We start from the raw sequence: 25146 nt of genomic DNA on the forward strand, positions 1-25146 counted from the left end.
GCGTTGTTCAGGGCAAATTCCGCCCAAGGTAGCAAAGATGCCCAGTCATCCTGCCTAGCAGAGACGAAATGTCGCAAATATGTCACCAGAGTCTGGTTGGTTCTCTCCACCAACCCATTCGTCTCGGGATGGTAAGCAGAGGAGAGGTTTAACTCTATGCTGAGTAAACGGCAGAGCTCTCTCCAAAACCGAGATGCGAACTGGGGACCCCGATCGCTGACAATTTTATCAGGCATACCATGCAAACGGAAAACGTGTTTAACGAACAACACCGCCAAGGCCCGTGCTGAGGGTAACCGAGGAAGCGGCACCAAATGCACCATCTTAGAGAAATGGTCAGTGACAACCCAAATAATGGAGCAGCCACGCGACTTGGGTAGACCCACCACAAAGTCCATTCCGACCATCTCCCAGGGCCTGTCTGCCACCGGTAGAGGGTAAAGCAACCCAGCAGGCCGTTGCCGAGGAGACCGATTCTGGGCGCAAGAAACGCACGCCTGAATGTAGTCCCTGACATCTCGGGCCATATGCGGCCACCAGTATGTTCTCGCCAAAAGCTCTGATGTCCTCTTGGTCCCAAAATGCCCCCCCACTCTGGAGGAGTGAGCCCAAGAGAGAACCTCCGGTCGCAAGTTAGCTGGTACGAAAGTCTTGCCCGGGGGCACAGACTCTAGCGAAACCGGAGCTACAGTTCTCAGGCTCTCAGAAGGGACAATAAGCCGAGGCTCCTCCTCCTCCTCCTCAGATGACACTACGGAGCGGGAGAGAGCGTCGGCACGAACGTTCTTCTCCCCGGAGAGAAAATGGAGAGTAAAATGGAACCGGGAGAAGAACAGGGACCATCTAGCCTGGCGAGAATTCAGCCGCTGGGCCGTCTGTATATACACCAAGTTCTTGTGGTCAGTGAAGACTTGGAAGGGAAAGCGAGCTCCCTCCAAGAGGTGTCTCCACTCTGAAAAAGCCAACTTCATAGCTAGCAACTCCCTGTCCCCGATGGAATAATTCCTCTCCGCTGGTGTGAAGGTCTTGGAGAAGAAGAAGCAAGGATGCTTCCGACCTTGAGCATCCTTTTGGAAAAGGACTGCTCCAGCACCAACGGATGAGGCATCCACCTCCAAGATGAATGGTTTATCTACATCGGGGCGATGTAGGATGGGAGCGCTAGCGAAGTGTGACTTAATCGAGAGAAAGGCCTTGGAGACCTCCTCTGACCACAACTTGGGATTTGCTCCCTTCTTGGTGAGGGCGACCAAGGGAGCTACCAAAGTTGAGAAGTGTGGAATGAACTGGCGATAATAATTAATGAACCCCATAAAGCGCTGCACCGCTTTAAGAGAATGGGGTTCCTGCCAGTCCATTACAGCCTGTAGCTTGGCAGGATCCATAGCCAAACCCTGGGCAGAAATGATATATCCAAGGAAAGGCAAGGACTCCTGCTCAAACACACACTTCTCCAACTTAGCGTAGAGGGAGTTTGCCCGTAAGAGGTCGAAGACTTTGCGAACATCTCTCCGATGGGAGTCTATATCTGGAGAGTAGATGAGAATGTCATCCAGATAGACTACGACCGAGGTGGTGAGCATATCCCGAAAGATGTCGTTCACAAAGTCTTGGAAAACGGCTGGGGCATTACAGAGCCCAAAGGGCATCACTAGATATTCATAGTGCCCATCCCTGGTGTTAAAAGCCGTCTTCCATTCATCCCCCTCACGGATGCGAATCAGGTTGTAAGCACCCCGCAGATCTAACTTTGTAAATACCTTTGCTCCCCGTAGCCTATCAAAGAGCTCAGATATCAGGGGTAATGGGTACTTGTTCTTAACGGTAATTGCGTTAAGACCCCTGTAGTCTATGCATGGACGTAAGTCTCCAGTCTTCTTCTGTACGAAGAAGAACCCAGCCCCTGCCGGTGACACTGACTTCCTAATGAATCCTCTTGCCAGATTCTCCTGAATATACTGGGACATTGCCTCCGTCTCCGGGAGAGATAACGGGTAGACTCGACCCCGGGGAGGCTCAGCACCAGGCAAGAGGTCAATAGGACAGTCATAGGGGCGGTGAGGCGGAAGGGTCTCCGCAGCTCTTTTGGAGAACACGTCTGCATGGGACCAATAGTGCTTGGGGAGAGAGGAAAGATCTGCGGGTACCTGTGTAGTAGCAACCTGAACGCACTCCCTCTGACATCTACCCTCACAGGATTTACTCCATCCCAAAATTCTCCCAGAGGACCACTCAATATGAGGAGAATGGTAGCGAAGCCATGGCATCCCCAACAGGACCTCATCAATTCCCTCAGGAATGACTAATAGGGAGATTATCTCCTGATGTGATGGAGACACAGATAGGGTGAAAGGAATGGTTTGGTGGGTAATCTGTGAAGGTAGTGTTGACCCATTTACCACTCGAACGGTCACTGGCTGGGCGAGCATCACCAAGGGTATTGCGTGACGCTGGGCAAAGGCGGAGGACATAAAGTTACCCTCTGCCCCAGAGTCCAAGCATAGCTCGACCGTGAGAGTGGATGGGCCTATGGTAATTGTCCCCTTGAAGGACAACTTTGAGGCAAACGTCGCCGTGTCTAGTGTACCTCCTCCAACTGCCACTAGACGCTGACGTTTCCCCGACCGCTGAGGACTCTTGGAGGCAAGACGTCCTGACTGCTGGCAAACATGACGAACCTTATGTGCACGAGCGGACTGAGACTTGGATCCCGCTCGTGTCACCTCCAAGGTCTCATGTGACTCAGATGCCTGGACTGGAGATTTCAAAGGTTTGGCGAAGGTAGGAGCCAGCCGAAACCTCTGCCTACACTGGGCTCGTTCCAACCTCCGCTCGTTAAAACGGAGGTCTATACGAGTAGAAATAGATATTAACTCCTCCAGTGTGGCAGGAATCTCCCTAGTGGCCAGAGCGTCCTTAACATGGTCAGCCAGGCCCCTCCAGAATATGGGGATAAGGGCTTTATCCGACCACTCCAGCTCGGAAGCTAAAGTACGGAATCGGACGGAAAAATGGCTGACCAAGGACTCACCCTGAGTTAATGCCAGTAGTTGGAGCGCTGTATCATGGGTGAGTTGAGGTCCTAGAAAGACCTTTTTCAGCGTGCCCAGAAACAACGGAGCACTCTGCACCACATGATCATCACGCTCCCACAGCGGCGTAGCCCACTCCAACGCCCTGTCCGACAACAGCGAGACAATAAATCCCACCTTAGCCCGCTCTGTAGGAAAACGTGCAGCCAGGAGCTCGAGGTGGATAGAGCACTGACTCACGAATCCCCTACAAGTTTTGCAATCTCCAGAAAATTTTTCTGGCAACGGGAGGCGGGATAATGTCGGAACAGGGGTGGCAGTGGACAAGGTTGCTGCCGCCACGCCAGCAGCCTTTACAGCAACTGCGGTAACATCCACAGCTGAGGTTGAGTTCTCGAGAACCTTCAACCTACCCTCCAACTGCTGGATATACCGCAAAGATTGCTGAATGTCCGCCATACTAGCCAGACCTTGGCGCTAGTATTATGTTAAGGACTGGCGGAACGCACCATGTATAGATGGTACGAAACTAGGTGCGTTCGCAGTCCGAGGTCCACCGTGCAGGTAAAAGACCCTGCAGCTAGCAAGACGGACAATATGGCGGTACACTAAAGGATACACGCGTGGGTTAAACCTCACCCAGCGTGAAGAAAGCGATCCTGTTAATCCACAGGACCGCAGTACCGCACTAGTGCGCGAGCAAGTGGTCAGCGGACTTAACCCCAGAAGGGATTGGAGCCCGATTAGACCCTTGCTGGCGTAACACCGCAACTGGGTGTGTAGAGAACCTTAAGAAGTATAAGTGCACAAGAGTGCGAGCGATGCCGCACTAACGGACGCCACTAACCACCCAGACTCGGGTATGGAAAGCGCAAGGCAGGCGCACGGCGCCGTACTGGCAGGCACAGCTACAGGACGCTGAGATGTGTGTCTAGTGCTGTAGGCTAAGTCGGGCGCTAGGTAGCAGCCATACACCTTCCGCGAACAGACATTCAATAGGGAAGGGGTTACCAAGGACGACTTGCACTCACAACATACACACATCAACAATTGTTAGACAATACTAGCGCATGGCCGTGCGGTCATGCGCAGTTTATATAGGAGCAGCACAGGAAGTGGCCACAGCACTTTTGCCCTTCTAGGACCTGCCAAGAGGACCAATGGAATGTGCTGCAGAGCCTGAGCACATGACCCTCGATCTCCAACGGGAGACCTTACGCTGGGCATGCTCAGTACATGCAGACAAGGACTTAGTCCCAGAGAAGTCCGCTCGCTGCTGACCAGTACTGACTTTAATGGCAGAGACTGGAGAAGCAGCACTAACTCTCTGAACAGAGTGAGAATGAGCAAGACGCTGGGACCGACGTCCTTGCTGAGCAGGCTCCACTGCGGCTGGACAAGAATGGGAGACCGCAGCGGAAGTGGCTCGAGATTCCCCCAGTGCAGAAGCGGGAACTCGACCCCTAACCATAACCCTAGCCCTAACCCTAACCCTAGCCCTAGCCCTAACCCTAACCCTAGCCCTAACCCTAATGGGAAAATGGAAAAAAATACATTTTTTTAATTTTTTTATTTTTCCCTAACTAAGGGGGTGATGAAGGGGGGTTTGATTTACTTTTATAGCGGGTTATTTAGCGGATTTTTATGATTGGCAGCCGTCACACACTGAAAGATGCTTTTTATTGCAAAAAATATTTTTTGCGTTACCACATTTTGAGAGCTATAATTTTTCCATATTTGAGTCCACAGAGTCATTTGAGGTCTTGTTTTTTGCGGGACGAGTTGACATTTTTATTGGTGCCATTTTCGGGCACGTGACATTTTTTGATCGCTTTTTATTCCGATTTTTGTGATGCAGAATTACCAAAAACCAGCTATTCATGATTTTCTTTTGGGGGAGGCGTTTATACCATTCCGCGTTTGGTAAAATTGATAAAGCAGTTTTATTATTCTGGTCAGTATGATTACAGCGACACCTCATTTATATCATTTTTTTATGTTTTGGCGCTTTTATACGATAAAAACTATTTTATAGAAAAAATAATTATTTTTGCATCGCTTTATTCTGAGGACAATAACTTTTTTATTTTTTGCTGATGTTGCTGTTTGGCAGCTTTTTTTTTTGCGGGACAAGATGACGCTTTCAGCTGTACCATGGTTATTTATATCCGTCTTTTTGATCGCGTGTTATTCCACTTTTTATTCGGCGGATGGATAATAAAGCGTTGTTTTTTGTCTAGTTTTTTTTTTTTTTCTTACGGTGTTTACTGAAGGGGTTAACTAGTGGGACAGTTTTATAGGTCGGGTCGTTACGGACGCGGCAATACTAAATATGTGTACTTTTATTGTTTTGTTTTTTTTATTTAGATAAAGAAATGTATTTATGGGAATAATATATATATATTTTTTTCATTATTTAGGATTTTTTTTTTTTAATTTTTTTTACACACTTGTAAAAAATTTTTTTAACTTTTTTACTTTGTCCCAGGGGGGGATAGTACAGATCGGTGATCTGCCAGTTTGCACAGCACTCTGACAGATCACCGATCTGTCTCAGAGCGCTGCAGCGTTACCAAGTGCCTGCTCTGAGCAGGCACTTGGTAAGCCACCTCCCTCCCTGCAGGACCCGGATCCGCGGCCATCTTGGATCCGGGACTTGCTGCAGGGAGGAAGGTAGGAGACCCCCGGAGCAACGCGATCACATCGCGTTGCTGCGGGGGTCTCAGGGAAGCCCGCAGGGAGCCCCCTCCGTGCGCGATGCTTCCTTGTACCGCCGGCACATCGCGATCATGTTTGTTCGCGGTGTGCCGGGGGTTAATGTGCCGGGGCGGTCCGTGACCGCTCCTGGCACATAGTGCCGGATGTCAGCTGCGATAAGCAGCTGACACCTGGCCGCGATCGGCCGCGCTCCCCCCGTGAGCGCGGCCGATTGCCTATGACGTACTATTCCATCCTTGGGAAGTAGGGCCCACCCCACATGGATGGAATAGTATGTCTAATGGCAGAAAGGGGTTAACCAGGTTATAGTCCTCCCTTAAATCCAACTTGGAGCACACCTTAGCTCCCACAACCTAGATGAATAGATCTGGAATCAGAGGAAGAGGGTATGGATCTTGGATGGTAATCTGATTTAATTTCTGAAAATCTAAACAGGGACGTAGACCACCATCTTTTTTCTTCACAAAAAAGAGCCATGTCGGTAAGGTCAAAGATGAGAGCCGGATATGTCCATTCCCCAGACTTTCTGCAATGGAATCCTTAAACAATTCACATGGCAGTAATCCCCCCAACGATCACCTTGGCTTGCCAATCAACCAATGGATTATGTTTCACCAACCAGGGAAGACCCAATATAATTGGGGTGGGAAGACCATCCAGGACATAGCAAGGAATTATCTCACAATGAATCGACCCCACTCTCAGTCTTACATTATGTACAATCTGAGTCTGTTGCTCTGATTAGATGGTGAAGAAGGAAATAGGCTTAACTAGAGTACAGAAAGCCAGCCCATCGGTTTTAGCAAACTCTGCATCAATCATGCTGACTCCAGATCCACTGTCACTAAACACAGAAATCCCCTTGGTTTTGCTCTCTAGCACCAACTCTGCTGTCAGGAAAAACCAGGAACTGCAGGTTGATGATAAATGCACCCCTTTCTTATTCAACTCCAGACTGCCAAGGTTTAAACAAGTCTCCTTTCTGCTTAGGCATCAAAGGACAGGACCCAATAAAATGTGACAACCAAAAAAGACAAAAAATGCCCCTAAAATATAACTTTTATTAATTAAGGTAAAATGACCTAATAGAATCAGGAGACAGTATTACTTAACCATATAACTTAATACTAAAAAGGATAGAGGTATCTAGGTGAGGGGGTGCTCGCTCCCCAACTCACCCTACCTTACCGTGGAGGTTGGCACCCTAAAGTCGACATGGCGCCCCCACTCGACGACGGCTCTCCCTTGAGACCCTAATGGGGACTACTAAAGAAAACACCACCAACAATTATTAAAGTGCTAATGTGCTAAGGTGCTTAAATAACACCTGCAAGGTATATATCCGTGTTTGTCATATACCAAATAATTGTTTCAGGATTCTTTTAGTGTGAATCCTAATGCCTGGTAACTCGGGTGCAAGCTGTGAGCAGAGATATCGATAAAGTTCTACTCTATATCTGATGTTTAAGATTTAAGTTCATACATCAAGGCTGATGTGTCTTATCCCATAGATATTTCAAAAGAGAAAAAATACACGATGCAGAGTGGTAGTATTGTTGCCAATTACATTAGCATGTGGTATTCACAGACATAGATAAATGCCAATATATTCACACCATATATAGGGGAACTGTCCCGTTCAAAAATATTAATGATATATACTCGAACTCCCCAATCTCGTAGGCAACGATAACCACAATAATAGAAGCTGCTCACAGATGCTCAATAGAAAATAACAATACATGCCCAGTTACATAGCACATTGCAGGATTTGGATGATCCATAGTTAAGACAAGGTCAAAGAAAAATAGTACAAGTGGTACTCATCGATTTGCTGCCCGTCCCAAAGCGTTTCCCCCCGGGTTATGGACCGGGGTTCATCAGGGGACCAAAAAAGGGGGGCTTGTTTTTTTGGTCCGCTGATGAACCCCGGTCCATAACCCGGGGGGAAACGCATGGGACGGGCAGCAAAACAATGAGTACCACTTGTACTATTTTTCTTTGACCATGTCTTAAAGGGAAGGTGCTGCAATTTTGTTTTTGTATTAAAAATAATTGTTTATATAAACAATTATTTTTAATACAAAATTATTTTTTTTAACTTTAATATATTTTTTATTATTCATTATTTTTGCAGCCACTGGGCGCCGCCATTTTGCTTTGCAGCAGTGTAAGAGTCCCAGCACGATACTTAGGCCGGCTTCACACTTAGCGTATGAAAATACGGTCCGTTTTATACGGCCGTAATACGCTGAAAAGTCCCCAAAATAGTGGTCCGTAGCTCCTCCGTAGGCAGGGTGTTTCAGCGTTTTTTGCGCATGGCATCCTCCGTATGTAATCCGTATGTCATCCGTACTGCGTGTTTTTATCGCAGGCTTGCAAAACCGACGTACGGATATACAAGGGATCTATGTGTTAAAAAAAAAAAAAAAAAACATATATACTGTCTATATATATATATATATGTCAGTAGACACATATATGTATATATATTAATATTTCATCCAGCGCGATATAGCAGAAAGCTGGTAATTCAATTACCGGCTTTTGCTTTCTCCTTCCTAAACCCGACATGATATGAGACCTGGTTTACATACAGTAAACCATCTCATATCCCCATTTTTTTTGCATATTCCACACTACTAATGTCAGTAGTGTGTCTATGCAAAATTTGGCCGTTCTAGCTAGTAAATTAAAGGGTTAATTGGCGGAAAAAATTGGCGTGGGCTCCCGCACAATTTTCTCCGCCAGAGTAGTAAAGCCAGTGACTGAGGGCAGATATTAATAGCCTGGAGAGGGTCCATGGTTATTGCCCCCCCCCTGGCTAAAAACATCTGCCCCCAGCCACCCCAGAAAAGGCACATCTGGAAGATGCGCCTATTCTGGCACTTGGCCACTCTCTTCCCATTCCCGTGTAGCGGTGGGATATGGGGTAATGAAGGGTTAATGCCACCTTGCTATTGTAAGGTGACATTAAGCCAAATTAATAATGGAGAGGCGTCAATTATGACACCTATTCATTATTAATCCAATACTAGTAGGGTTAAAAAATAACACACACACATTATTAAAAATTAATTTAATGAAAAAATCACAAAGGTTGTTGTATTAATTTATTCTACTCTCAATCCACTCACTGAAGACCCTCGATCTGTAAAGAAAAAAAACAAAAAAAAACAACAATATACATACCTTCCGAGGATCTGTCACGTCCAACGATTTAAATCCATCTGAAGGGGTTAAAATATTTTGCAGCCACGAGCTTTGCTAATGCAGCTGCTCATGTCTGCAAAACCCCGGAGAATGTAGGTAAAGTAGGTCAATGACCTATATTTACCTGCATTTGCGGTGAGGCGCTCTCTGCTGGCTGTTCCTAGATCGTGGGAACTTTCCTAGAAAGCTCCCTGGCTCGAGATCATAAGAGGGCGCCCTCTGCTGGTTGTCCTCATATGAACTCGAGCCAGGGAGCTTTCTAGGAAAGTTCCCACGATCTAGGAACAGCCAGCAGAGGGCGCCTCACCGCTAATGCAGGTAAATATAGGTCATTGACCTACTTGTACATTCTCCGGGGTTTTGCAGACATGAGCAGCTGCATTAGCAAAGCTCGTGGCTGCAAAATATTTTAACCCCTTCAGATGGATTTACATCGTTGGACGTGACAGATCCTCGGAAGATATATATGTTGTTGGTTTATTATTTTTTTTTTCCTTTACAGATCGAGGGTCTTCAGTGAGTGGATTGAGAGTAGAATAAATTAATACAACAACCTTTGTGATTTTTTCATTAAATTAATTTTTAATAATGTGTGTGTGTTATTTTTTAACCCTTTACTAGTATTGGATTAATAATGGATAGGTGTCATAATTGACGCCTCTCCATTATTAATTTGGCTTAACCCCTTCATGACCCAGCCTATTTTGACCTTAAAGACCTTGCCGTTTTTTGCAATTCTGACCAGTGTCCCTTTATGAGGTAATAACTCAGGAACGCTTCAACGGATCCTAGCGGTTCTGAGATTGTTTTTTCGTGACATATTGGGCTTCATGTTAGTGGTAAATTTAGGTCAATAAATTCTGCGTTTATTTGTGATAAAAACGGAAATTTGGCGAAAATTTTGAAAATTTCGCAATTTTCACATTTTGAATTTTTATTCTGTTAAACCAGAGAGATATGTGACACAAAATAGTTAATAAATAACATTTCCCACATGTTTACTTTACATCAGCACAATTTTGGAAACAAAATTTTTTTTTGTTAGGAAGTTATAAGGGTTAAAATTTGACGAGCGATTTGTCATTTTTACAACGAAATTTACAAAACCATTTTTTTTAGGGACCACCTCACATTTGAAGTCAGTTTGAGGGGTCTATATGGCTGAAAATACCCAAAAGTGACACCATTCTAAAAACTGCACCCCTCAAGGTACTCAAAACCACATTCAAGAAGTTTATTAACCCTTCAGGTGCTTCACAGCAGCAGAAGCAACATGGAAGGAAAAAATGAACATTTAACTTTTTAGTCACAAAAATTATCTTTTAGCAACAATTTTTTTATTTTCCCAATGGTAAAAGGAGAAACTGAACCACGAAAGTTGTTGTCCAATTTGTCCTGAGTACGCTGATACCTCATATGTGGGGGTAAACCACTGTTTGGGCGCACGGCAGGGCTTGGAAGGGAAGGAGCACCATTTGACTTTTTGAATCAAAAATTGGCTCCACTCTTTAGCGGACACCATGTCACGTTTGGAGAGCCCCCGTGTGCCTAAAAATTGGAGCTCCCCCACAAGTGACCCCATTTTGGAAACTAGACGCCCCATGGAACTTATCTAGATGCATAGTGAGCACTTTGAACCCCCAGGTGCTTCACAAATTGATCCGTAAAAATGAAAAAGTACTTTTTTTTCACAAAAAAATTCTTTTAGCCTCAATTTTTTCATTTTCACATAGGCAACAGGATCCTAAATGGATCCTAAAATGTGTTGGGCAATTTCTCCTGAGTACACCAATACCTCACATGTGGGGGTAAACCACTGTTTGGGCACATGGTAAGGCTCGGAAGGGAAGGAGCGCCATTTGACTTTTTGAATGAAAAATTATTTCCATCGTTAGCGGACACCATGTCGCGTTTGGATAGCTCCTGTGTGCCTAAACATTGGCGCTCCCCCACAAGTGACCCCATTTTGGAAACTAGACCCCCCAAGGAACTTATTTAGATGCCTAGTGAGCACTTTAAACCCTCAGGTGCTTCACAAATTGATCTGTAAAAATGAAAAAGTACTTTTTTTTCACAAAAAAATTCTTTTCGCCTCAATTTTTTCATTTTCACATGGGCAGTAGGATAAAATGGATCATAAAATTTGTTGGGCAATTTCTCCCGAGTACGTCGATACCTCATATGTGGGGGTAAACCACTGTTTGGGCACTCGGCAGGGCTCGGAAGGGAAGGCGCGCCATTTGACTTTTTGAATGGAAAATTAGCTCCAATTGTTAGCGGACACCATGTCGCGTTTGGAGAGCCCCTGTGTGCCTAAACATTGGAGCTCCCCCACAAGTGACCCCATTTTGGAAACTAGACCCCCCAAGGAACTTATCTAGATGCATATTGAGCACTTTAAACCCCCAGGTGCTTCACAGAAGTTTATAACGCAGAGCCATGAAAATAAAAAATAATTTTTCTTTCCTCAAAAATGATTTTTTAGCCTGGAATTTCCTATTTTGCCAAGGATAATAGGAGAAATTGGACCCCAAATATTGTTGTCCAGTTTGTCCTGAGTACGCTGATACCCCATATGTGGGGGTAAACCACTGTTTGGGCGCACGGCAGGGCTCGGAAGGGATGGCACGCCATTTGGCTTTTTAAATGGAAAATTAGCTCCAATCATTAGCGGACACCATGTCACGTTTGGAGAGCCCCTGTGTGCCTAAACATTGGAGATCCCCCAGAAATGACACCATTTTGGAAACTAGACCCCCAAAGGAACTAATCTAGATGTGTGGTGAGGACTTTGAACCCCCAAGTGCTTCACAAAAGTTTATAACGCAGAGCCATGAAAATAAAAAAAAAAAATTATTTTCTCAAAAATGATCTTTTAGCCTGCAATTTTTTATTTTCCCAAGGGTAACAGGGAAATTTGACCCCAAAAGTTGTTGTCCAGTTTCTCCTGAGTACGCTGATACCCCATATGTGGGGGTAAATCACTGTTTGGGCACATGCCGGGGCTCGGAAGTGAAGTAGTGACGTTTTGAAATGCAGACTTTGATGGAATGCTCTGTGGGCGTCACGTTGCGTTTGCAGAGCCCCTGATGTGGCTTAACAGTAGAAACCCCCCACAAGTGACCCCATTTTGGAAACTAGACCCCCAAAGGAACTTATCTAGATGTGTGGGGAGCACTTTGAACCCCCAAGTGCTTCATAGAAGTTTATAATGCAGAGCCATGAAAATAATAAATACATTTTCTTTCCTCAAAAATAATTATTTAGCCCAGAATTTTTTATTTTCCCAAGGGTTACAGAAGAAATTGGACTCCAAAAGTTGTTGTCCAGTTTCTCCTGAGTACGCTGATACCCCATATGTGGGGGTAAACCACTGTTTGGGCACATGCCGAGGCTCGGAAGTGAAGTAGTGACGTTTTGAAATGCAGACTTTGATGGAATGCTCTGTGGGCGTCACGTTGCGTTTGCAGAGCCCCTGATGTGGCTAAACAGTAGAAACCCCCCACAAGTGACCGCATTTTGGAAACTAGACCCCGAAAGGAACTTATCTAGATGTGTGGTGAGCACTTTGAACCCCCAAGCGCTTCATAGAAGTTTATAATGCAGAGCCGTGAAAATAATAAATACGTTTTCTTTCCTCAAAAATAATTATTTAGCCCAGAATTTTTTAATTTTCCCAAGGGTAACAGGAGAAATTTGACCCCAATATTTGTTGTCCAGTTTCTCCTGAGTACGGTGATACCCCATATGTGGGGGTAAACTACTGTTTGGGCACATGCCGGGGCTTGGAATTGAAGTAGTGACGTTTTGAAATGCAGACTTTGATGGAATGCTCTGCGGGTGTCACGTTGCGTTTGCAGAGCCCCTGGTGTGCCTAAACAGTAGAAACCCCCACAAGTGACCCCATTTTAGAAACTAGACCCCCCAAGGAACTTATCTAGATATGTGGTGAGCACTTTGAACCCCCAAGTGCTTCACAGACGTTTACAACGCAGAGCCGTGAAAATAAAAAATCATTTTTCTTTCCTCAAAAATCATGTTTTAGCAAGCATTTTTTTTGATTCACAAGGGTAACAGTAGAAATTGGACCCCAGTAATTGTTGCGCAGTTTGTCCTGAGTATGCTGGTACCCCATATGTGGGGGTAAACCACTGTTTGGGCACACGTCAGGGCTCGGAAGTGAGGGAGCACCATTTGACTTTTTGAATACGAGATTGGCTGGAATCAATGGTGGCGCCATGTTGCGTTTGGAGACCCCTGATGTGCCTAAACAGTGGTAACCCCTCAATTCTAACTCCAACACTAACCCAACACACCCCTAACCCTAACCCCAACTGTAGCCATAACCCTAATCACAACCCTAACCACAACCCTAATTCCAACCCTAACCCTAAGGCTATGTGCCCACGTTGCGGATTCGTGTGAGATATTTCCGCACCATTTTTGAAAAATCGGCGGGTAAAAGGCACTGCGTTTTACCTGCGGATTTTCCGCGGATTTCCAGTGTTTTTTGTGCGGATTTCACCTGCGGATTCCTATTGAGGAACAGGTGTAAAACGCTGCGGAATCCGCACAAAGAATTGACATGCTGCGGAAAATACAACGCAGTGTTTCCGCGCGGTATTTTCCGCACCATGGGCACAGCGGATTTGGTTTTTCATATGTTTACTTGGTACTGTAAACCTGATGGAACTCTGCTGCGAATCCGCAGCGGCCAATCCGCAGCCAAATCCGCACAGTGTGCACATAGCCTAATTCTAAAGGTATGTGCACACGCTGCGGAAAACGCTGCGGATCCGCAGCAGTTTCCCATGAGTTTACAGTTCAATGTAAACCTACGGGAAACAAAAATCGCTGTGCCCATGCTGCGGAAAAACTGCACGGAAACGCAGCGGTTTACATTCCGCAGCATGTCACTTCTTTGTGCGGATTCCGCAGCGGTTTTACAACTGCTCAAATAGAAAATCACAGTTGTAAAACCGCAGTGAAATGCGCAGAAAAACCGCGGTAAATCCGCCATAAATCCGCAGCGGGTTAGCACTGTGGATTTATCAAATCCGCAGCGGAAAAATCCGCAGAGGACCAGAATACGTGTGCACATACCGAAACCCTAACCCTAACCCTACCCCTAGCCCTAACCCTACCCCTAACCCTAACCCTACCCCTAACCCTACCCCTACCCCTAACCCTACCCCTAACCCTACCCCTAACCCTAACCCTACCCCTAACCCTAACCCTATTCTAACATTAGTGGAAAAAAAAATTTCTTTATTTTTTTATTGTCCCTACCTATGGGGGTGACAAAGGGGGGGGTCATTTATTATTTTTTTTATTTTGATCACTGAGATATAATCTATCTCAGTGATCAAAATGCACTTTGGAACGATGGCGGCGCCCAGGGAGAAGACGGACGGGACCCCGGCTGGATCGGTAAGTATGATGGGGTGGGGGGGGACCACGGGGGGGGGGGATCGGAGCACGGGGGGGGGGGAATCAGAGCGCGGGAGGGGTGGAACGGAGCACGGGGGGCGTGGAACGGAGCACGGGGGGCTGGAATGGAGCACGGGGGGGTGGAACGGAGCACCAGGGGGGGTGGATCGGAGTGCAGGGGGGGTGATTGGAGCACAGGGGGGTGATTGGAGCACGGGGGGAGCGGACAAAAGCACGGGGGGGAGCGGAGCACTGGACGGAGGGGAGCCGGAGCAGTGTACCGGCCAGATCGGAGGGCTGGGGGGGCGATCGGTGGGGTGGGGTGGGGGCACATTAGTATTTCCAGCCATGGCCGATGATATTTCAGCATCGGCCATGGCTGGATTGTAATATTTCACCCGTTATAATAGGTGAAATATTACAAATCGCTCTGATTGGCAGTTTCACTTTCAACAGCCAATCAGAGCGATCGTAGCCACGAGGGGGTGAAGCCACCCCCCTGGGCTAAACTACCACTCCCCCTGTCCCTGCAGATCGGGTGAAATGGGAGTTAACCCTTTCACCGGATCTGCAGGGACGCGATCTTTCCATGACGCCACATAGGCGTCATGGGTCGGATTGGCACCGACTTTCATGACACCTACGTGGCGTCATGGGTCGGGAAGGGGTTAATGTCACCTTACAATAGCAAGGTGACATTAACCCTTCATTACCCCATATCCCACCGCTACACGGGAATGAGAAGAGAGTGGCCAAGTGCCAGAATAGGCGCATCTTCCAGATGTGCCTGTTCTGGGGTGGCTGGGGGTAGATGTTTTTAGCCAGGGGGGGCCAATAACCATGGACCCTCTCCAGGCTATTAATATCTGCCCTCAGTCACTGGCTTTACTACTCTGGCGGAGAAAATTGTGCAGGAGCCCACGCCAATTTTTTCCGCCAATTAACCCTTTAATTTACTAGCTAGAACGGCCAAATTTTGCATAGACACACTACTAACATTAGTAGTGTGGAATATGCAAAAAAAATGGGGATATGAGATGGTTTACTGTATGTAAACCATGTCTCATATCATGTCGGGTTTAGGAAGGAGAAAGCAAAAGCCGGTAATTGAATTACCGGCTTTAAAGCTATCTCGCGCTGGATGAAATATTAATATATATATAGAAAAATCAGCCGCACTCTTATGGTATATCTTTGCAAAAATGTGATGTATTTATTCACATGTGTTGAGACAAAATTTTCATATATATACACACACAGCAGGGAGTATAAACGAAGTAGTAACGTTTCGACCCTGCCTCGGGTCTTTCTCAAACTGTAATCAAACACAAATAACAATTAGTGTTATATACATATGGGGTGCTTTACATAAAGACAAAACCAGATGAACATAATCATTATTTACAGAAAACTATATACAATAAGGATCCCATCTGAAAAGTATCTGTATGAGATAGCGCTGTCAAAATAGATAACCTAAACAAGGTCCATTAGGGGTGCTGTCGCTAACATAAAGTTCTATTGTAGAGACTGGAAACAAGGTCCAGTCTGACCAGTGAAGCTGACAAAATAGGTACAAAATTAGGTACAAAATTAAGTAACGTTATACCCAGTGGTGGACATGATATGGAGAAGCACTGACCTGCGTTTTCTAGATAGTGTGAAAAATAAGAAGTGTGGTCCCTTTAAGGGCTGCAAATAAAGAGGAGAGAGGGTTCCTTGTGAGAAGATACAAGATTAAAAGTAGTGGGGTCCTGGTAGAAAAAAACAGATGAGTCACCAACCTCCTATTGTTGTGGTGTCAGGTCTTCCTGCTTCTGTGGGCATGTGAGTCTGCATGGGAAATAGTGCCTCTATTTATAGCACCTATTCAAACTGAGGCTGCAGCTCCCAAAGGGAGGTGTGAAACGCTGTATGTGAGCCCTTAACCCCTCTGTGACCTTAGACGTACTATCCCGTCGAGGTGCCCTGGGCTTATCTGACCCTGGACGGGATAGTACGTCATAGCCGATCGGCCGCGCTCACGGGGGGAGCGCGGCCGATCGCGGCCGGGTGTCAGCTGCTTGTCGCAGCTGACATCCGGCACTATGTGCCAGGAGCGGTCACGGACCGCCCCCGGCACATTAACCCCTGGCACACCGCGATCAAAGATGATCGCGATGTGCCGGCGGTGCAGGGAAGCACCGCGCAGGGAGGGGGCTCCCTGCGGGCTTCCCTGAGCCCCCCGCAGCAACGCGATGTGATCGCGTTGCTGCGAGGGTCTCCTCACCTCCCTCCCTGCTCGAGCCCCGGATCCAAGATGGCCGCGGATCCGGGTCCTGCAGGGAGGGAGGTGGCTTCACAGAGCCTGCTCAGAGCAGGCACTGTGAAGGCTGCAGCGCTGCATGTCAGATCAGTGATCTGACAGAGTGCTGTGCAAACTGTCAGATCACTGATCTGTGATGTACCCCCCTGGGACAAAGTAAAAAAGTTAAAAAAAAATTTTCCAAATGTGTAAAAAAAATAAAAAAAAATATTCCAAAATAATGAAAAAAAAAAAAAAAATTATTCCCATAAATACATTTCTTCATCTAAATAAAAAAAAAAAACAATAAAAGTACACATATTTAGTATCGCCGCGTCCGTAACGACCCGACCTATAAAACTGTCCCACTAGTTAACCCCTTCAGTAAACACCGTAAGAAAAAAAAAAAATAAACGAGGCAAAAAACAACGCTTTATTATCATACCGCCGAACAAAAAGTGGAATAACACGCGATCAAAAGGACAGATATAAATAACCATGGTACCGCTGAAAGCGTCATATTGTCCCGCAAAAAAAGAGCCGCCATACAGCATCATCAGCAAAAAAATAAAAAAGTTATAGTCCTGAGAATAAAGCGATGCAAAAATCATTATTTTTTCTGTAAAATAGTTTTTATCGTATAAAAGCACCAAACCATAAAAAAATGATATAAATGAGGTATCGCTGTAATCGTACTGACCCGAAGAATAAAACTGATTTATCAATTTTACCAAACGCGGAACGGTATAAACGCCTCCCCCAATAGAAATTCATGAATAGCTGGCTTTTGGTCATTCTTCCTCACAAAAATAGGAATAAAAAGCGATAAAAAAAGTCACGTGCCCAAAAATGTTTTCAATAAAAACGTCAACTCGTCCCGCAAAAAACAAGACCTCACATGACTCTGTGGACCAAAATATGGAAAAATTATAGCTCTCAAAATGTGGTATTGCAAAAAATATTTTTTGCAATAAAAAGGGTCATTCAGTGTGTGACGGCTGCCAATCATAAAAATCCGCTAAAAAACTCGCTATAAAAGTAAATCAAACCCCCCTTCATCACCCCCTTAGTTAGGGAAAAATAAAAAAAAATGTATTTATTTCCATTTTCCCATTAGGGCTAGGGTTAGGGCTAGGGTTAGGGCTAGGGTTAGGGCTAGGGTTAGGGCTAGGGCTAGGGTTAGGGCTAGGGTTAGGGTTAGGGTTAGGGCTAGGGTTAGGGCTAGGGTTAGGGCTAGGGTTAGGGCTAGGGTTAGGGCTAGGGTTAGGGTTAGGGCTAGGGTTAGGGTTAGGGTTAGGGCTAGGGTTAGGGCTAGGGTTAGGGTTAGGGCTAGGGTTAGGGCTAGGGTTAGGGCTAGGGTTAGGGCTAGGGTTAGGGCTAGGGTTAGGGCTAGGGTTAGGGTTAGGGTTGGGGCTACAGTTAGGGTTGGGGCTAAAGTTAGGGTTAGGGTTTAGATTACATTTACAGTTGGGAATAGGGTTGGGATTAGGGTTAGGGGTGTGTCAGGGTTAGAGGTGTGGTTAGGGTTACCGTTGGAATTAGGGTTAGGGGTGTGTTTAGATTAGGGTTTCAGTTATAATTGGGGGGTTTCCACTGTTTCGGCACATCAGGGGCTCTCCAAACATGACATGGCGTCCGATCTCAATTCCAGCCAATTCTGCGTTGAAAAAGTAAAACAGTGCTCCTTCCCTTCCGAGCTCTCCTGTGTGCCCAAACAGGGGTTTACCCCAACATATGGGGTATCAGCGTACTCAGGACAAATTGGACAACAACTTTTGTGGACCAATTTCTCCTGTTACCCTTGGGAAAATACAAAACTGGGGGCTAAAAAATAATTTTTGTGGGAAAACAAAAAGATGTTTTATTTTCACGGCTCTGCGTTATAAACTGTAGTGAAACACTTGGGGGTTCAAAGTTCTCACAACACATCTAGATAAGTTCATTGAGGGGTCTAGTTTCCAATATGGGGTCACTTGTGGGGGGTTTCTACTGTTTAGGTACATTAGGGGCTCTGCAAACGCAATGTGACGCCTGCAGACCAATCCATCTAAGTCTGCACTCCAAATGATGCTCCTTCCCTTCCGAGCCCTCCCATGCGCCCAAACGGTGGTTCCCCCCCACATATCGGGTATCAGCGTACTCAGGACAAATTGGACAACAACATTTAGGGTCCAATTTCTCCTGCTAACCTTGGAAAAATACAAAACTGGGGGCTAAAATATAATTTTTGTGGAAAAAAAAATATTTTTTATTTGCATGGCTCTGCGTTATAAACTGTAGTGAAATACTTGGGGGTTCAAAGCTCTCACAACACATCAAGATGAGTTCCTTAGGGGGTCTACTTTCCAAAATGGTGTCACTTGTGGGGGGTTTCTACTGTTTAGGTACATTAGGGGCTCTGCAAACACAATGTGACGCCTGCAGACCATTCCATCTAAGTCTGCATTCCAAATGGCGCTCCTTCCCTTCCGAACCCTCCCATGCGCCCAAACGGTGGTTCCCCCCCCACATATGGGGTATCAGCGTACTCAGGACAAATTGGACAACAACTTTTGGGGTCCAATTTCTCCTGTTACCCTAGGGAAAATACAAAACTGGGGGCTAAAAAATAATTTTTGAGGGAAAAAAATTTTGTTTTATTTTTATGGCTCTGCATTATAAACTTCTGTGAAGCCCTTGGTGGGTCAAAGTGCTCACCACACATCCAGATAAGTTCCTTAGGGGGTCTACTTTCCAAAATGGTGTCACATGTGGGGGGTTTCAATGTTTAGGCACATCAGTGGCTCTCCAAACGCAACATGGCGTCCCATCTCAATTCCTGTCAATTTTGCATTGAAAAGTCAAACGGCGCTCCTTCCCTTCCGAGCTCTCCCATGCGCCCAAACAGTGGTTTACTGCCACATATGGGGTATCAGCGTACTCGGGACAAATTGGACAACAACTTTTGAGGTCCAATTTCTTCTCTTACCCTTGGAAAAATAAAAAATTGGGGGCAAAAATATAATTTTTGTGAAAAAATATGATTTTTTATTTTTACGGTTCTGCATTATAAACTTCTGTGAAGCACTTGGTGGGTCAAAGTGCTCACCACACCTCTAGATAAGTTCCTTAGGGGGTCTACTTTCCAAAATGGTGTCACTTGTGGGGGGTTTCAATGTTTAGTCACATCAGTGGCTCTCCAAACGCAACATGGCGTCCCATCTCAATTTCTGTCAATTTTGCATTGAAAAGTCAAACTGCGCTCCTTCCCTTCCGAGCTCTCCCATGCGCCCAAACAGTGGTTTACTGCCACATATGGGGTATCAGCGTACTCAGGACAAATTGGACAACAACTTTTGAGGTCCAATTTCTTCTCTTACCCTTGGAAAAATAAAAAATTGGGGGCAAAAATATAATTTTTGTGAAAAAATATGATTTTTTATTTTTACGGTTCTGCATTATAAACTTCTGTGAAGCACTTGGTGGGTCAAAGTGCTCACCACACATCCAGATAAGTTCCTTAGGGGGTCTACTTTCCAAAATGGTGTCACTTGTGGGGGGTTTCAATGTTTAGGCACATCAGTGGCTCTCCAAACGCAACATGGCGTCCCATCTCAATTCCTGTCAATTTTGCATTGAAAAGTCAAATAGCGCTCCTTCCCTTCCGAGCTCTCCCATGCGCCCAAACAGTGGTTTACCCCCACATATGGGGTATCAGTGTACTCAGGACAAATTGTACAACAACTTTTTGGGTCCAATTTCTCCTGTTACCCTTGGTAAAATAAAACAAATTGGAGCTGAAGTAAATTTTTTGTGTAAAAAAGTTAAATGTTCATTTTTATTTAAACATTCCAAAAATTCCTATTAAACACCTGAAGGGTTAATAAACTTCTTGAATGTGGTTTTGAGCACCTTGAGGGGTGCAGTTTTTAGAATGGTGTCACACTTGGGCATTTTCTATCATATAGACCCCTCAAAATGAATTCAAATGAGACGTGGTCCCTAAAAAAAAATGGTGTTGTAAAAATGAGAAATTGCTGGTCAACTTTTAACCCTTATAACTCCCTAACAAAAAAAAAAATTGGTTCCAAAATTATGCTGATGTAAAGGAGACATGTGGGAAATGTTACTTATTAAGTATTTTGTGTGACATATCTCTCTGATTTAATTGCATAAAAATTCAAAGTTTGAAAATTGCGAAATTTTCAAAATTTTCGCCAAATTTCCGTTTTTTTCACAAATAAACGCAGGTACTATCAAAGAAATTTTACCACTATCATGAAGTACAATATGTCACGAGAAAACAATGTCAGAATCACCAGGATCCGTTGAAGCGTTTCGGAGTTATAACCTCATAAAGGGACAGTGGTCAGAATTGTAAAAATTGGCCTGGTCATTAACGTGCAAACCACCCTTGGGGGTAAAGGGGTTAATGAATAGTGCCAGCACACTGGGGAATGAGAGAGAGGCTTGGAGTCTCTGTAATGTGCTGTGCAGTTGCTAGGTATCTCAAGGGAGGTGTGGAACACTCCCTGCCTGTCATCTGGGAGGAGGTGTGGCGAATGGGGGGAGAAAAGAGAGGAGTGGAAAGGGTATAAGATGCAAGAGTGTCTTTTGTAAAAGAAGCATATCAGTAAGAATAATGGGGAGAAAGCGTAGAACAATTAGTAAAACTGCAGGGAGCCAACTTGAGCCAGAAATAAATGTCGAATTGGAAAAAAAATGTCGAATTGGAAAAAAAAAAAAAAATGAAAATGAAATGAAATGAAACTAGACGTAAAAATAAAAATAAAGAAAAATAAAAATAAAGAAAAAATAAAAAGAAAAAAATAAAAAGAAAAAATAAAAAATAATAAAACCGGGAGACTTTGTAACTTACCCATGGCAGGTGTAAGAAATAGATAGTTGGCTCAGTGCATCTATAAGAATTAATACAAGGTTAGATCTGAAGAAACAAATAATAATCACATCCACCACTAAGTTATAACACATGTACAATTATACATATAGACAACATGTTTGCACGGAAATAATATTATAGCAAAATATGACTGACTCAGCAGTTCAACCAGGGGTCCTAAGTCACGAGATCCAATTCCCTGTTGAGGCCCTTTGGTGTGAGGGTTTGTAGTGTGTGTATCCAGTAGGCCTCCCTCTCTTTAAGTAGCTTGACGTGATTGCCGCCCCTCCTGGGTCTTTCTACCTGTTCCACAACTTGGAATCTTAGTTGTGAAATGGAGTGTTTGGCTGTTATGAAGTGATCCGGTATGGGTAACCATGTCTTTTTGCACCTAATTGTGGATTTATGGTTCGATATGCGGTCACGGATGTGTTGTGTCGTTTCACCTACGTAAACTAAACCGCAGGGACATTTAACCACATATACCACAAAATTCGATTCGCATGTGAAAAAATCCTTCACCTTGTATCGCTTACCGGAATGGGGGTGGACAATATCCTCGCCTTTAATGACATTAGAGCAACATGCACAACTTAGACATGGGTATGTCCCTACCCGTTTAGAGCCAATGAATCTCTGTTTGGGCTGTTTCGTCAAGCTACCAATGTCGGCCCTTACCCACTGATTCCTAAGATTGGGTGGTTTTCTTTTGCACATCAGTGCTGGGTTTTTGAAAGCTTCAATGCCAGGGTATGACCTGTGGAGAAGTGGCCAGTGTCTGTTAATGATATTATATAGTTTAGGCATTATCGGGTGATGAGTATGAACAAACGGAATACGTTCAGGTTTGATGGATGGATTACGGGTGGATACTGAACCTAGGACTCTCTGTTTTTCCGTATTAAGGAGTTGTTTTGGATAATTCCTATCCAGGAATTTCTCTGACATTTCTTTAAGACGAATTTCAAGTAAATTCTCATCAGACACGATCCTCTTAACCCTTTGAAACTGGGAGCGTGGTAGACTGTTTTTAGTGGATCTTGGGTGACAACTAGTGTACAACAGAAGGTTATTTGAATCCGTGGGTTTGGTAAAGATATCAGACTCCAGTGTACCCCTATTGTTTTTAGTAACCATCGTGTCCAGAAATGAGATTTTTGTCAAATCCCAGGTAAGGGTGAACTGGAGTTCAGGTCTTACTGAGTTGAGGAAATTATGAAACGAAAGTAGGCTCTCAGGGGTGCCTTCCCATAAACAAAAAATGTCATCAATAAACCTAATCCAACTTTTAGCGTGAGTTCTGAAGAGCTCATTTGTATAGATGAAAGTGCATTCAAATGCATCCATGTATGTATTTGCATATGCCGGCGCCACGTTCGAGCCCATGGCGGTCCCGCAGATCTGTAAAAAATATTGGTCGCCGAAAAGAAAAAAGTTGTTGTACAGGACAATTGTTAATAAATCAAGGCAAAATTGTTGGGAGTTTTGGGATAAATCTGACGTTTTGAGGAGATCTTGTACTGCTTGGAGACCCAAGGGATGTTGGATAGATGTATATAAGCTTTTAACATCAAAGGTAGCTAGGATACAGTCTGATGGAAGGTTAGAAAATCCTCTGATGATTTCCAGAAAGTGACTAGTGTCTAAAATGAAGGATCTGGTTTGTTTGTGAGAGGAGTGAGGATTTTTTCTAATAGGATGGATAGTGGGGATAAAATGGAATCTGTAGATGCAACTATAGGCCTGCCAGGGGGGTTATTGAGAGATTTGTGTATTTTTGGTAATACATAAAAAACTGGGGTTATGGGGTGTTGATTTATTAGAAAAGTGGATGTCTTGTGGTCTATAGTATTGGAGGTCAAATATTTGTCTAATGTTAATTCTATTTTCCTTTTGATGTCACTAGTGGGGTCTCGAGTGATCTGTTTATACGTCTGTGTGTCAGATAATTGGTTCCTTATTTCCCTGATGTAGTCCACTTGATTCATAATCACTATGGCCCCTCCCTTGTCTGCCGGTTTAATGGTTATGTGTTTATTGTTTTTAAGTGACCTCACTGCTTGTTTCTCTATGACAGACATGTTGTTATGGGTTGGGAAGGCCCCTTTGCTATGTTGTTCCATTACCAGATTAATGTCCTTCTGTATAAGATCGATGTATGCCTCTGTGGCGTGATAGCTCCTTGGTGGATTGAAGCTACTCACGTTGCGTAGACCCCACATGGAAATGGCTCAAGTTGGCTCCCTGCAGTTTTACTAATTGTTCTACGCTTTCTCCCCATTATTCTGATATGCTTCTTTTACAAAAGACACTCTTGCATCTTATACCCTTTCCACTCCTCTCTTTTCTCCCCCCATTCGCCACACCTCCTCCCAGATGACAGGCAAGGAGTGTTCCACACCTCCCTTGAGATACCTAGCAACTGCACAGCACATTACAGAGACTCCAAGCCTCTCTCTCATTCCCCAGTGTGCTGGCACTATTCATTAAGGGCTCACATACAGCGTTTCACACCTCCCTTTGGGAGCTGCAGCCTCAGTTTGAATAGGTGCTATAAATAGAGGCACTATTTCCCATGCAGACACACACGCCCGACCTGACACCACAACAATAGGAGGTTGGTGACTCATCTGTTTTTTTCTACCAGGACCCCACTACTTTTAATCTTGTATCTTCTCACAAGGAACCCTCTCTCCTCTTTATTTGCAGCCCTTAAAGGGACCACACTTCTTATTTTTCACACTATCTAGAAAACGCAGGTCAGTGCTTCTCCATATCATGTCCACCACTGGGTATAACGTTACTTAATTTTGTACCTAATTTTGTACCTATTTTGTCAGCTTCACTGGTCAGACTGGACCTTGTTTCCAGTCTCTACAATAGAACTTTATGTTAGCGACAGCACCCCTAATGGACCTTGTTTAGGTTATCTATTTTGACAGCGCTATCTCATACAGATACTTTTCAGATGGGATCCTTATTGTATATAGTTTTCTGTAAATAATGATTATGTTCATCTGGTTTTGTCTTTATGTAAAGCACCCCATATGTATATAACACTAATTGTTATTTGTGTTTGATTACAGTTTGAGAAAGACCCGAGGCAGGGTCGAAACGTTACTACTTCGTTTATACTCCCTGCTGTGTGTGTATATATATGAAAATTTTGTCTCAACACATGTGAATAAATACATCACATTTTTGCAAAGATATACCATAAGAGTGCGGCTGATTTTTCTATATTGGACTTGTTGTTGGGTTTTTCCCAAGTACAGCCAGCACCAACCTAAGATAGCTGAGTGCGCTCCTTTTTTCTTAATATATTAATATATATACATATATGTGTCTCAATGACATATATATATATACAGTGGGGCAAAAAAGTATTTAGTCAGTCAGCAATAGTGCAAGTTCCACCACTTAAAAAGATGAGAGGCGTCTGTAATTTACATCATAGGTAGACCTCAACTATGGGAGACAAACTGAGAAAAAAAATCCAGAAAATCACATTGTCTGTTTTTTTAACATTTTATTTGCATATTATGGTGGAAAATAAGTATTTGGTCAGAAACAAAATTTCATCTCAATAC

The 25146-nt window shown here is 44.5% G+C and overlaps 2 long non-coding RNA genes across 2 annotated transcripts; one reads left to right on the forward strand and one right to left on the reverse strand.

The window, feature by feature from the left end:
* Positions 1-15582: 15582 nt before the first annotated feature.
* LOC138657872 (uncharacterized) lies at positions 15583-16215 on the reverse strand. Its single transcript, XR_011317231.1, has 2 exons — positions 16178-16215; positions 15583-16085 (listed from the first exon to the last, which is right to left on the reverse strand). It is a non-coding gene; the product is annotated as an uncharacterized lncRNA (long non-coding RNA).
* A 7828-nt stretch (positions 16216-24043) lies between these two features.
* LOC138657873 (uncharacterized) lies at positions 24044-24768 on the forward strand. The gene is made up of 2 exons (XR_011317232.1): positions 24044-24173; positions 24266-24768. It is a non-coding gene; the product is annotated as an uncharacterized lncRNA (long non-coding RNA).
* Positions 24769-25146: the final 378 nt, after the last annotated feature.

Source organism: Ranitomeya imitator, chromosome 1 (genome assembly GCF_032444005.1).
Source record: "Ranitomeya imitator isolate aRanImi1 chromosome 1, aRanImi1.pri, whole genome shotgun sequence".
NCBI classification, from domain to species: Eukaryota; Metazoa; Chordata; class Amphibia; order Anura; family Dendrobatidae; genus Ranitomeya; species Ranitomeya imitator.